The 14,599-nt window shown below is 37.9% G+C and overlaps 1 protein-coding gene across 2 annotated transcripts in view; it reads right to left on the reverse strand.

Annotated features, from left to right (window-relative positions):
- The window catches only part of slc20a2 (solute carrier family 20 member 2), a 52,666-nt gene extending 38,871 nt beyond the window's left edge, over positions 1-13,795 (reverse strand). The window contains exon 1 of one of the 2 annotated variants that reach the window (XM_081349663.1): positions 13,593-13,795. The gene's annotated coding sequence lies outside the window, so the exon portion shown is untranslated. Of the gene's footprint in view, positions 1-1,294; positions 1,395-13,592 lie in introns of those variants that run through there. The other variant, XM_081349664.1, reaches the window with a different exon arrangement.
- Positions 13,796-14,599: the final 804 nt, after the last annotated feature.

Below are 14,599 nucleotides of genomic sequence, written 5' to 3' on the forward strand. Positions count from 1 at the left end.
TTTGTGTCTACTTGTCTGCAGCTTCAGAATACAGGTTTGTGACTATTGTAAATTTCAACAACATTCAACTTCAGATTTTTATTTTACAGGTTTTCACATGGGAGCTGTGAGTGTAAATGTTCATGTACAAGTACGAATATTTATTGTACAAGTTCTCAAATTCACATTTACGTGCTCTCGAGTTTTGCTACTGATTTACCTTCATACAACAGAGGATGAAATGTGTCGTTATCTATGAGTGTTGAGTGACGTAATATCCCAAGTGGACGTGTGGAAGAGACGTGAGACTGAAAGCACTGAAAAGCCCTCGCGCTACTTATATGCTGAGAGAGAGATACGACAATAGAGCTGCACGATTCATCTTTAAAAGACTGTGATCTCGATACAAACACTCACGCAATCTTTTAATTTGTCTGTCTATTAAACTTTGACAAAATCATATCACAACATTCAAAGCTGCGTTGGCGCTGCCGCTGACCCGGAGAGAGTTGTCATGAAACAGCTTTACAAACAGTCTTTTCAACCTCATAGTATCATTATTTCTGTGATGCAATAGTTAAAATGATCATAGAAGTACTTGGATAAAAGTTTAAAGTTCAAATATGAACACTGATGTCTACGATAGCGATCAAAATCAGCTTTTGATAGAAACTTGATGCTTAAAATAACGCATTTATCGATTACATTGTTTCGCCTAAGTGGCGACAAGTAACTGTTAAAAAATTTATTTGTTATTGAATAATTTTTTCAAGAGAATGTGTATGATGCTTCTGAAGTAAAGATGTGATTTGTTTTTGTAAATATGACTCATCTTATACATCATGTACAGTCTATAAGTGTATGATTTAACTTTTCCCGATGGTCTATTGTTAAAAAAAATTGCAATATCGAATCGCAGTACTTGTAGAGTCACAATTCTTAAAAGTCCTTATTGAAATTCCTAATTCCTAAGTCTTATCTGATGGTATAATTCATAAAACAATGTCAAAAGTTGAAGCAGTCCCTTAGATGAATAATCCAAACGATAACAGTTCTCATGCATCAGACTCTTCCAAATCAGGAATACTCATAAGTAAGCCAAAAGTCCCAAGCTTACATCCCTCTGGGCTTTACAATCCACATTTAGTTTGCAACATGCAGTGTTAAAGTCACCGATAAAGAGTCCTTCTAAAATGCATACAAATAAACTGTATCAAACTTCTTAGCAACAAACATCATCATCATCATCATCATCATCATCATCATCATCATCATGGCATTCTTTTAAATAACAGGAAAGAAAACAAATCCTTACTTTAAGTTGAGCTTGAAATGGAACATTTCCCAAACAGGACATAGCACAAATGCAGGTAAGCCATGCTTTCTACTGCTGCTGTTCTGCTAACTTCCTCTACAAACCCACCTTTACTTAAGGAGCACATTTAGGCACCATAGCACCCCTAGCGGTGTGGAAGAAAGACTGCAGATAGAAGACTTCGTAACAGGCTTGTCTGTTACAGTTTCATTTACATATGACAGACACATATGAATAACATTTAGTTTAATAATACAATTACATAAATCATATCTGTTTCGTTTATATATGACTGAAAAATATGAATCACATTCAGATTATTCATTTGTTTATATTAAAACTATGTAATCCAAATAGATGGAAATTTTATATTTATGTTTAGACATAGGCTACTTTTTTTTTAGTGTTATGTTTATGATCATATGTAGTGGGCCGGTCTGGGCCAAAATGCCAGGGCCGTTTTTTTGTCCCAGTCCAGCCCTGGTTCACGTAGTGTAACAGCGCAGCGCTTCTGGGTTGTACGTCAGAACGTAGGCTCACTATTGGCCAGCATCACACCATGACCAGCGTCGGCCAATAGTGAGCCTACGTTCTGACGTACAACCCAGAAGCGCTGCGCTGTTACACTACGTCAACAGCTTAGGAGAATGACATGGAAGAGAAGAGATGGTTGAATAAAGTAGTTATTTTTGTTTTGTTTTTGCGCACAAAAAGTATTCTCGTCGCTTGATAAACTTAAGGTTGAGCCACTGTAGTCACTTGGACTATTTTAACAATGTCTTTACTAACTTTTCTGGGCTGGCAGATATGAATTACAGTACCTAGCAGCCTATGAAGAAGTGATCCAGCTCTCAGGTTTCATCAAACATATCTTAATTTGTGTTCCGAAGATGAACGAAAGTCTTACGGGGTTGGAAAAACATGAGGGTGAGTAATTACTGACAGAATTTTCATTTTTGGGTGAACTAACCCTTTAACTCAAAACTAAGGATTTTTCTGCTACCCTAGTTCAGATTTCTACATGCTCTGTGTAATATTACAAATGTAATATTTATTCTGCAAATATTTCAGACTGCAATAGTTATTTTTAAATATTTATTATTCAATCATTTTTCACACATATATCAAATGTCAAATAGTTATAAATATATCTGACAAATATCAAAATATAAAACTTAATTATTTGTATGTTTTCTTAAAGAATGTGTGCAATAATAGCTGAAAAGTACACACACACACGATAGATAGACAGATATTCTGTCTTTGTTTCTTGCAGTGTTTGGAACAATCAGTGCTTTCAGGATGATGATATCATTATCATGTCATGTGACCCCTCCCATTCACAGTCCACCTCTCTTGCTCTGAACAGTAAACACTCAGACAAAAACAAAGCCAGAACACGTCGGGCAACTAACCCTCTCCAGCACATCACAGACTGTCCCGCGCCGCTGACACTTGAGGGATGTCTGTAGCCCCGAGCTGATCAACTCACCCTCAGGTCATCCATCTCTGCCCTTAAAATAGCCAAACCTCCAAACAATCATTCATCCACTGCTGAGACAGTAGCTATAGGTGATATAGCTGTAGTTATTGGAACACTCTCTCCAACAAGCACCGTCAGAAGGGGATGACAGCCTGTCAGACATTGTCACAAGCAATTCTGGGACTCGCTCTCACATCTACACAGCCCTGACTCACCGGCAGCACATCACGCAGTGTTTCAGAACACAACACTTTTATCAACTTGTCCTGTGGCAAAGAGATACTCTAAACAAGTCTGTGCGGTTTCGGGCATCATGGGAGATAATATATGGGTGGTTTGCAAATAGAAATTCGTAAACAAACAAATGACATTCGCAGGATGCAATCTAACGACTTCCTTCGCTTCCTTTGTTAAGCTGACGAAAGAGACTGAAAACCACAGAATAACATCCAGTGTGTTTACAATTTTTACAGTGTCCATTGTGTCCGATGAAATGAAATTACAAATGAGTGGCTTTTTCATTTTTCATTAGGGATGCATTGATATTAAAATTCTGGCTAATACTGATACAGAAAATTCAGTACAAAAAAAACCTTAAATCTAAACTTAAACTTAAATCAACCACACAACATTATAATGCATGGTATATAGTGGTGGGCCGTTATCGGCGTTAACGCGAGACTCTTATCGCGCGATAAAAAAAATATCGCCGTTAATCTATTCTCCAGTGCTGCGTTCCAGTCCACTTTTAGACACGCACTTGCGAACTTCCCTAAGCACTTCCCCTCGGGGGAATCCCTGCCGCCATTTTGAAGTGCGTTCCACTTCGTGAAGTGGACGAGGGAAGTTTATATGGACAGACCCTCGTTCCCTCGATTTTGACCGAGGGAGCGAGTCTGCTTCGAATGTACACTTCAGGCACCTATATGTCCCACAATGCAGTACGATTGTGACGTCACCACATATCTCATCTAATCACCACCACACAGACAACTCTGTGATATATTAATTATATATTTGTTTTATTTAAAACAACCCAAACACACCTATAAACATTTGGATGCTGCATTAAACAAATTATTAAAGGGAAAAAAATGTAAATAATAAATCAACTCCACAGCTGATTCTAAGTGATCAAGGGCTTAGGACGTTCCAGTTCAGACCATTGCAGTTTCCGCCAGTAGTGGGCACTCGCGATGACGTACATCCGAGTGAACGAGACGAAGGGAAGTTAGCGAGTGAAGGGCATGACAATTTTGGACTGGAACGCAGCACAAGTTGGGTTGGGAGCTGGCTCAAGCTACACAAGCTATGATGACGCAATCTACCCGCGGCCGCGAGGTAACAGGTGTGTTCGACATCGGCTGCGGCTGGATGCAACCGATCGGCGAGAGTAGCCGCGTGCAGGCGGGGAGGAGCTGCAAACGGAGACGTGAAGTCGGACACTTTCTGGTTCCCGTAGTGGCCGCTCACGTGGTGTTCGCATACTTTACCACAGCTGAAGTGAAATAAATGCAGTACTGCCAATTTGTGCCAAATAATACACAGATGTTTCAGAGACATTTTAATTCAATTCTTTACTGCTTCATACAGCGTCTGTTTGAACAAGAATAAAGTTCATCATACTATCAATGAAGTGGAGTCTACGTTTTTTAAGCAGTTTTAATTTGATAAACATGACACAATATAACATGCAACGACATGAAAAGAGTGTTCACTGTTATAATAAACTGATTTGAGAGCTTTAGAGGAACTAAAGGTTTTCGAATAAACACGAAACACACGTGATCGTTGTCATGCGGTGAATCCGGCCAATCGTGGAACAGCTGTGTCGTCATCAGAGCTCCTGCAGCCCAGTGCAGCCGCTCTTGAGAAGCTGCACTGGCTGAGTTCTCCGGCTACTCTCGAATTGCTCTCGCGGTACTTTGATGGCATACGTCACAGTCACGTGGCGTCGGCGCTGTATCAAGTCGGACAAAATTTCTAACCGGCATGCACTGCTTTAAGTCAGCCGCCGATCGGTCTGCGCAGAGCTGCATGAAGTCGAACAAGCCTAACGTTACACCCGGCTGCAACGCATCATATTCGTCGTCATCTTAAGTAAACACGGCTGAAAGTGAAAGCTGGTGTAAAAGATCGGTGCAACATTCATTATTTGGACTTGGTTCGGATTTAAGCCGTCCGACGTAGACTGTGTGGTGTAACAGTTCGGTAAGTTAACACACGACTAATCCGTTCTACCACCAAATTCAAAACGAAACATATCACTGAATACCAGCGCGCGCGTATTATTCCCAATATATCTTAGTGAGTGGTGTAGCACATAAACTTTTTTTATTAAAAGCGCCCGATTTTAAGAATCGTTGTTGTGTTTCTTTTTAACTGAAAAGACATCAGTTAGACAATATTCTAATTTTAAATTTGGGTTTTCATAAGCTCCAAGCCATAATAAACATTAGCCTAGACCTAAAAGTCTCTGCAGCTAGTGTACTTAAATTTTATTTATCTGCAAAATGATGTTGTATACTTACAGTTTTGCACAATATATGTTCTCAAAACTACATACACCCTTTCAAAAAAAAAAAAAAAAAAAATACATTTAGCAGTTGTTTAGCAGGGTCTGTGTAACCTGTTCTGAAATGGTTTTATTATAATATCGTTATGGCAAGAGGCTGCAATGTATATCACAATATGGATTTTAGGCCATATCGCCCATCCCTAATTGATAGCCTATAGTACCTGATAATAACATAGGCCTACCTAATGTTGCCTACGTACGGTAACAGTACAGTAGTAACCTTTTACAGTCTATGAGTAGAACAGCTTTCTCAAGCAGTTTGTGATGCATTTTGGAAACAGGAGATGAGCCCCTGGTCTAATGCGCCACCTGGCTTGAGAAACCCGTTCTCAAAGACTTACTTTTATAGTCATTATTTGGGTAGCACACATATTCTGAATGCCTTCGGTAGAATTCAAATGAGCCATTTTAATCTAGATTAATCTAGATTAATTTCAAAATTAATCTAGATTAATCTAGATTAAAAAAATTAATCTATGCCCACCTCTAATGGTATATAAAATTAATATTAACAATTTAGAGATTTTGTATTAGTAAATATTACACTTAAAAGTGTTAAATGTAAGCATTAGGAGATAATGTCAAAGCTAATGTAAATGAAAAAAAACCCCGAACATGTATGATTAAACATCCAATCAATACTGACAAATAAAAAATAATATAATATAATATAAGCCACATAATAACTGATATTGGACCAAATACATCAGGCAATTGTTCATAGCGGTGAGATGATACATTTGTTTTTTTGATGCATCAATTATAAAATATTTTTGAAATTAAATAAGAATAAAAAATATTATTTGCATTAAATAAGAAATATTCCTGAAATGTTTTAATAATTATAAAATATTAATTTGAATTATTAAGAGGAGGTGGTCAGTTTTTATGTCAAATTAATTATGAACTGACTTGCAGTAGAAAAAAGTCACTTCTGAATCACACAGAAAATCAATGATTAGTCAATCAAACCCTGATGTTTTCGTTGCTTTTTCAGTCTGTATGAAGTTCGTGAGAGGAATCCTGCATCAAAGCAGCAGTCAAAATCAACAATGAAGCTCCAATATTATGACCCCTGCACAGACATTGATGGTTTCAGGTGTCTGCCAATAGATGCTTTAACACTGATAGCAGGGTGCTCACTTCCTAAACTGACCCTAGGGTGCTGGAAATAGTCATGACACATGAGGCCATTCAAAGAAAAGAGCAACCAGCTGTCCACTGCATACATATTCTATCATTAACTGTACTACATACAAAACACCCTCACAGGAACAAAATGCACACAGACACCCTCTTGAGTGCACACCACTCCTCCTCTAGTGCCAAGCAGTAATTTGATATTTTTAGATGGCACTGCTGTCTGTGTGGTGTTGGCGTGAGTAATAAGTGCTTTGGTGGATGGTTTATGGAAAATATTAGTTTAGAGGCTTCCATTCAGGTTTCCCCGCTTGAAAGAGTTGGAAAGCTTAGGTGTTACGCTGTTAAATGTCACGCAACCACGCAGCTCGCAGTGTGATAAATGTTCAAATTAAGATGTGGATGGCTGAGAAATGCAGATGAAAAGGCCTCGTGCTACTAATATAACTACTAATTTGTCATTAAAGACCCCATGAAATGGCTTTGACAAGTTCAGATTTCTTTCCTGTGCTGGCGAATAAGAGGTGAGGCATATCAAAAGGTCTGTCCTTTTCTTTTTTTACACAACCATAAACTATAAAACATGCTACTGCAAGTCATGGCATTTTTTGTGGGACTAGTCAAATAGGTGTCTGACAAATGTTCAGAAACTGTAATAAAGAAACAAAAGTCTCATTAATAGGCTAAATTCCATTTTAAAAAGTGCCATAGTAATTATATATTATTTATTTTTATACAGTTTTATCAAATATTAATATCTGGAAAAGTTTGAAAACAGTTTATCTCAGATGACCGACTGTAGACCCACACGACTGTGTGTCAGGGTCAGTAAGTTGTAATAACATAATATAATATCAAGTATGCAATATTTATGGTGCTTTTTTAAAGTTTATTTACAATAATAAAAGTTAATTTTCATCTTTAAGGCCGTATTTAAAGGTGCATTGCGCAACATTTCATGTTAAAAATACCCGTTTTTCTAACCCATACATGCTTGAACAATTGCCTGATGGGCTGAATGAGCCCTTCTCTGATCACTGCGATTGCCTCTATAATCCTGTACAGTAAAATAAATAAGAGGGATTCGGGTCGGAATTTGAGACTGGGCCTATTAAATTGCCTATATTGCAGTTTCGCTTGTCGCCAGAGGGGGCATAGTTCTGCAAAAACTCAGAGACTTGCGCAATGCACCTTTAAGCTATAGTGTACTCCTAAAAGTTAACAGTCAGGCACACAGACTAAAATCCACAAAAAATAAATTGTATTTCATGTTGTCTATAACTCCATAAAATTACATTTATCTGTTTGTTTGTTTTTCCTTCAGCTCTGTCTGATGTGAGCTTTATTTCATTTTTTTTCTTGCACCCTGAAGGAGGAAAAAGCTTTCCTTTTAAAAAAAAAAGGTCATTTCAGAGACATATTTGCCAAACCTATGTTCTAACGGCTCGGTGACAGAATGCCTACAGCAACATCTAGTGCACTAGAGGCAGCCCGTGGCCACTGCCAACCTGCCTTTCTACATTACCCTAACATGCCAACTGCCAACAGAAATTAGAATTTCAGATCTACAATTTATCATCAGTCAGACTAGTTTTTTCGTTTGTTTTTTACAATTCTGCCATCTCAAGATTGACTGAGTGAATGATTCAGAGATGACAAACACACGACAGACTTGCGCACCATTTACTGACAGGTCCGAAATTTTCACCCACTACCCTAGTGTGCGAGTGGCGCAACAGTGTCATCTGGGACTGGTGCCAGTTGCCGAGGAGTGACAGCTAGACAACAACAAGCAGCCATGGGACAAAAAGAGAAAACAAACCCTAGTCAGTTCTTTACACACTAAACTTGTACATACTGGCAAAGCACAAACTCGTTTGATGTCAAAAAGGGCATGTACAGGATGTTTCTGTTCTTCCTCCGGTTCAGGGTGAGGCTCTGTGGATTCCTCCACCGAATTTACTGGAGGGCGTAAACTCGCCCTCCAATAAAATGCCGTGGGCATTTTAGGCATTTCATTTTGTGCTCTTGTAACAACAACCTAACTCTTAACACCACTTAACCTGGTCATAAATTGAGCCATGGGACTTCATTTAAAAACCCATTCACCTTCACGATAGCTTAATGGAGTCAGCGACTACTTCGAGAAGCCGAGTGTTTGCCATGTCTCATTTAGAAACATTTCAGAATGTCGCTATTTCATAAACAATGTCAACCTAATGTGGTCACCTCCTCTTCTCCTGCTTATGTCATGTTTTTTTTTGTTTAAAATCCCCTCTAAGGTGGGAATTTAGCCACAATGTTCTGCTACAAACAGTACCACAACCTGTCCCGACATCTTCACAACAAAATCATGTCCCTTTACAAAGAATTAACCATTGTGTTTAAAGAGCACCTCCCAGCAGTTCCTCAGACATATCAATGACTTATTGTTCCTTTAGTGCCGCAATGGGCATGGTAAATGGGCAACTTGCCTTCCTTTGAGAATGCCAAGCGAAGAGCCAAATGTTGTCCGGGTTACACACAAGGCTGAGCTGTGAGTACTGACATTCAAAGCTCAGAGGGAGCGTATTGTGAGAGTAGCAACAGGGAACATGGAAGATGGGTAATTCACTCCCTGTATTGTGGAAAACTCTGCCTCTTTCCTCATTCCAAAGGTATAAATCACTATCATACTAAATCTTAGATACGTTTATTATTTTTTTATTAGCATCAAAAGTTATATTTGTGGCAAAGACTAAAAATAAACTAGAAATAATTAAAAAAAATAGTATACAAAAAATACAATTAAAATATTAATATTAGTTCTCAGTGAAGTTCTCAGCCAAGTTAAGGCTGCTCTTTGCCAGCTCAAAATTCAGTGTAAAGACATAATGCTGCACAAAAGCCAGATAAAATCATGCATCCTCTGCACCCTAGCTCCTATATAACAGTATATAGATGTAACTGTGTAAAAGCATTTATGCCACCTTAAGGCTGAGGTTAAAAAGCTCTGTAAAGCGAGTACAACTACTCTAAAACCATTTGAGTCTCTGTATAAACAATCACTCAAAATTCTTGATAAGAAATCAGTAAATTCTCATCTTTGCGCAATATATATATATATATATATATATACACATACACACACACACAACTGCACATTGGTCCACAATGGGGTGGAGAAAGAGGGGACTGTATTATTCCTCTCAGTAAATGTAAATTTAGTCAGTCTGTATTTTCAGTCAAAGCCGCAAGGGAATGGAACTCATTCCCATCATCAATTAGAAGATGGGATACATATGGTTCTTTTAAGTTTCATCTTTAAAAAATGGTCACTTACTACACAGAACTGTCAACATTAGCATCTAATATTCTGATTTTAGTTTTTACTTTCTTTGTAATAATTGCTCTTGGATATTTGCTTTCTCCTGTCACCTTCTCTCTTACCTATTTTAGCACAATATATGTTTAAATCAAATGTTCTATTAATGCTTTAGCATGATTTCCACATGGAATAATGTACTTGTATTTTTTATTTGATAATGTAAAAGTGTTTTTTTTTTTCACTTCTTTCTCTTGTGTGTGTGTACTGATGTTTTTAGGGTGACTTTTTAACATTCTGTCATGGGTCAACAGATAAACAAAAAAAGCCTTTTTGACTAATTCTGGAAATTTTCAGCCATGTTTATTAATGTGCACTGCCCCTGTAAACAAATAATCTTAAACCTCAGAGCAGTATTAAACCATCTCTGAAATGCCACTTCAGAAGCGCTTCAGTCAACTTTGCAGTGTTAATTCGGCATTAGACATAAAAAGAGCAGTGTGGTAAAAAGTAATCATACATCCGTAAGATTTAGCTTGATTTAACTGTTTATTCGCTTTGCATTGATTGGGGTTATATAACGGTTTTTGTGAATAAACTCATAAATCGCTGAGACAAAAAATGAACCTGGACATTTCTTTTTTTTAGTAAGTTCAACAACTCAGCAAACACTTATCAGATAGGCCCGGATACATAAACATGCACACATGGCACATGCTGCTGCACATGACGCTCTAGGATGAAATACTGGTTTTAAAGTCTTTTCATGTGTGTAAAAAAAAACATTCGCATGCAAGTTTATTATGACAGGAACTAATGATTGATTTTCAGGCATTAAGTGAATATTTGACATTCTGCCCATTCAAATGTGTGATCTCAACAGAAGGTAAAGTCTGTTTTGTAGGTCCATAAAAGGACAGAAATCTAATATACCAATAAATGATATCAAGCACTGTGAGGAAGCATACGAGGCGTCCAGTATATTTGAATAGACTACTATTTGAATAAATCTTTTCATAGTCTTCTTGTGCTTATTCATCTTTTATAGTATATTCCAATCAAAAGCAGACTGAACACTGACTGTAAATTGTACACTCTTACCAATATATACAATAGGAGATGAGGAAGGGAATCTAGACACACTGATTTCACATGTATGCATGATATTATTTATCCATATGGTCCTCAGATTTAACTGAATTAACTAGCCATTTTTATCCGAAGCATAAGTAACTCAATATAACATAACAGGCCGTTTAGATTCTGGATTCAGTACAGCAGCCATGTTATATTTAAAAGCAGAGTACAACAGTCAGATTCCAGAAGTAAAAATACCATTTATTTTCACTTTAGAAGAATAGATTTTTAACAATAACTTAAAAACCATTGTAGACAGACCTACTGTGAGCTGTGAGGTTGGTTTATCGATGGTAGATGCTTTTTTGAAGTCATTAACCCACATTATTTCAACAAAAATTTTAAATAATCATATGCTGCGTTCACACCATGTTGTAATTACCATTAATAAAGCTCTGTATGGTTTCAAATCACTCTCGCAGTACTTTGATGTCATACACCGATCAGTTTGCACAGCGCCACTTCAAGTCGAACACACCTAAGGGTGTGTTCACACTTGTAGTTCGGTATGCTTGGTTCGTTTAGTCTGGACCAAAAAACCCCCAAAACATTTAGTCCTGGTCCACTTAGCGTTCAGATTGGCATTTTTATCACCGAACATAAAGGCATAGGGATATGTTCACAACCTGATTGGTCGGCTTCGTATAGCCTATTTTGAGACGGTGTGGTGAAGTGATGAGTCCCAGCTTAGGACCCCAGTAGTATGCCTGATCTTCTCGCGATTCTTAATGTAATCAATCAAACTTTATTCATGTAATCTTTTATTTTTATCCTGATTATTTATATAGTTAAAGTGAAAGAAATAGCATTTTTAGGTATGTTTTGCGACATTGTTAATTGTTATTAAGCAATAAGGCATAATTTACTTTTTTTACTACAAGCATGTCATGTCATAATTCTTAAACAGAATTATGCTTGTATCATATTTGTTATCTAAGTTTTTTATTGAAAAATATCCTAGATGGTGAAAAGAACGTTATCTCTAAACATTTCGGATAGCTGTACACTATGTATGCTGTGTGCTGGGATAAATGTGCTCGTTGTATGTGCGTAACCTACTTGAGAACTCATGAAGACCTTATAATGTGTAAAGGAGTCAACACACACACAAATGGAAGGAGTTTCCGTCACACACACAAATGAAGATCTGCTGCAAGGAGACGTGGTTCTGATGCCTGTATCGAACTGTGATGGATGGGCAACATCACGACTATGACTTTTTAGGGTCTCATCTTCCTTTTTTTGGTTCGCTTTCATGTCTTTGGCTGCTTTCAGTTCGTTTGGTGCGCACCAGGGTTTGGATGGCAGCGTTCACACTTACTCAAATGAACCGCACTTACAGAGCAATCGCACCAGGGTTTGTCTTAAACAAACCAAACATACCAAGTGTGACTGTGAGCACACCCTTAAAGTCCTCGTGAACTGGATGTTGTTTAGCGCACCTCCTCTCAGTCGCAATCCCTCGCTTAGTGCAGACTGATGGTTGGAGGGGAGCGGAGGTGATCATGTGGTACAAGTCGCAGCTCTTAGAAAACACATTGTTTACACATTGTAATTTCAAGTTCTACAAACACGTGACAGCTTTATACAGTTCAGAATCGTTAAGGTAATTACAACATGGCGTGAACACACCTATATTTAACAGCGGAATTCCTGGTGAAAAACTACATTAGCCATGATTCTGCAAAGATATCTCCACCAATCAGAGAATTGAAACAAATCACAAATTGTGCCAAAAGAATGACATATAAATGTCAATGCTTCTTGTGGTTGTAGTTCTTTCCCTCATTAAAGTCTTATACCTACCTAATAATATTCGTAATAACATATGAAATAGTAGTCTTGTTGTGACTATTCTAACAAGAAAAAAATTCCACTTGAAGAATCTTGTATTAAAGAAATGTTTTCATGTAAATTGCTGTTCTTAATTATTAATTATGTGGCAACAGTTTTATAAAACGCACAGGGGTCTCTCGTACCTTTTACACCTGAATGAATTACTTAGGCTACTAATTAAATAAGCAATTAATTACTGAAAGCAATATCACAGACCAGCGAATATTAGCTGATTACATGTGGCAAGAGGCAATTTATTTCCGTGTGACACTGCTGTGAAACTATAAGCTACATTCGTGCGCTATATTTTGTTGTGGACCGTGAAAAAAAACAAGAGTTTATAGTAAATAAGTGCTTCGACATTACAAAATATTACAACAGACAATCACGTGTATAACGTCTCTAAAAATCACTGTCTGCTGCCTGTCCGTTGCTGTCTGTCTCGACTAGTGCGACCTCTAACAAATACATAGCCTAAATTCACATTGGAACAAATCAACAAAAGCCCTGTCATTCACAAAACGAGCACCATGCTTAATACAAAGCGGTTAATAGCATTAAATACCAGTGGACAAATCTGACCCTGAGGAAAATTACGCAATCCCTTCTTAATATACAAGCACTAGGCTATAGAGACGATATCACCGCGTCTCAAAGCAATAATGCAGCTGCACATGCGAGTAATAAAGTAATAAACGGGCATTTTCCTATTCCTGAGCGCGTGGTGATGAAAATATTCCCTGAGTGTCGCGTGAATCTAATCCATTGACGAATTATCGACGGTTTGACAGCGTTCAGTGACACAGCTCTTTTTACTCACCAAGAAGAAAATGTAGACCTCGGACGAGGCTTTAGGTGCTTCTGGCGACCAGTCTAAGAGCCCTTATTTTATAAAGAGAAATTCGGTGAGGAGATTCCTAAAGGCTTCCTTCAGATCTGGCGACCATGTTTGTCCTGACTGGCTGACTGACTGACTGTTGCTGGTGTGTGGCTGACTGTGTGCATCCGGGCGCTTGGGGGATCAGGGGGCAGGAGCTTTCCGTGTACGGAGAAAAAAAACGGGAAAGAACGTGTGGAGACGAATTCACCAACGCAAAGTGCTGTCCCCTTCAACTGAAGTATCAGCCAAATGTCAGTGGATTCAAGCTAACTGGCGTTTTATTAGGTTTATTATGGGATGTTTAGATATTACCGAAATGTATCCTTGTGGGTGCACGAGCCACGAGGTCATTGCTTTTTCTGAGGAAACCTCTAAGGAGGTTTATTGTAATGTCTGGATCACGCAACGAGAGATCGATATCCATAATGAATCTCGATTGGGATAAGAATACACTAGGTATAAATTCTCAGTTCGAAATATTGATATGTTTTATGTTTCCGGGCAGGTAGTTGATAGTAGCCTATACGTGCTGTTACGTAACAGCATTCGCGCTTTCCCAACACATGCGCGCCACACGAGACTGGGAAGTCCGACTCCTTAACTCGAATCATTCGAGGAAAGGAGTCGTCGAATTGGTTCTGTTAATGATTAATTTAAAAAACCTGTTAAAACGATTCAGCGGCTATTTTACACTCGGACGTAATTGCATAATCACGTGGTCCCTGGCATATTACACGCTAACGTTCAACAAATACGTTTTATTAGGGAGTTCATTGTAATTTCATATGATTCATCTCATAAAAGTTTAGAACCTAAATATTTGTATTACATTAAACAAAAATATTGTTATATATATATTATATCACATTATGTGCATTTTACATAGGGATAATTCAGGATAATTGGTCCCAACCAATTTACTTAATTATTACCCTTGAACGAATTGT

This window comes from Scardinius erythrophthalmus (genome assembly GCF_964197995.2).
Source record: "Scardinius erythrophthalmus genome assembly, chromosome: 20".
Lineage (NCBI taxonomy): Eukaryota > Metazoa > Chordata > Actinopteri > Cypriniformes > Leuciscidae > Scardinius > Scardinius erythrophthalmus.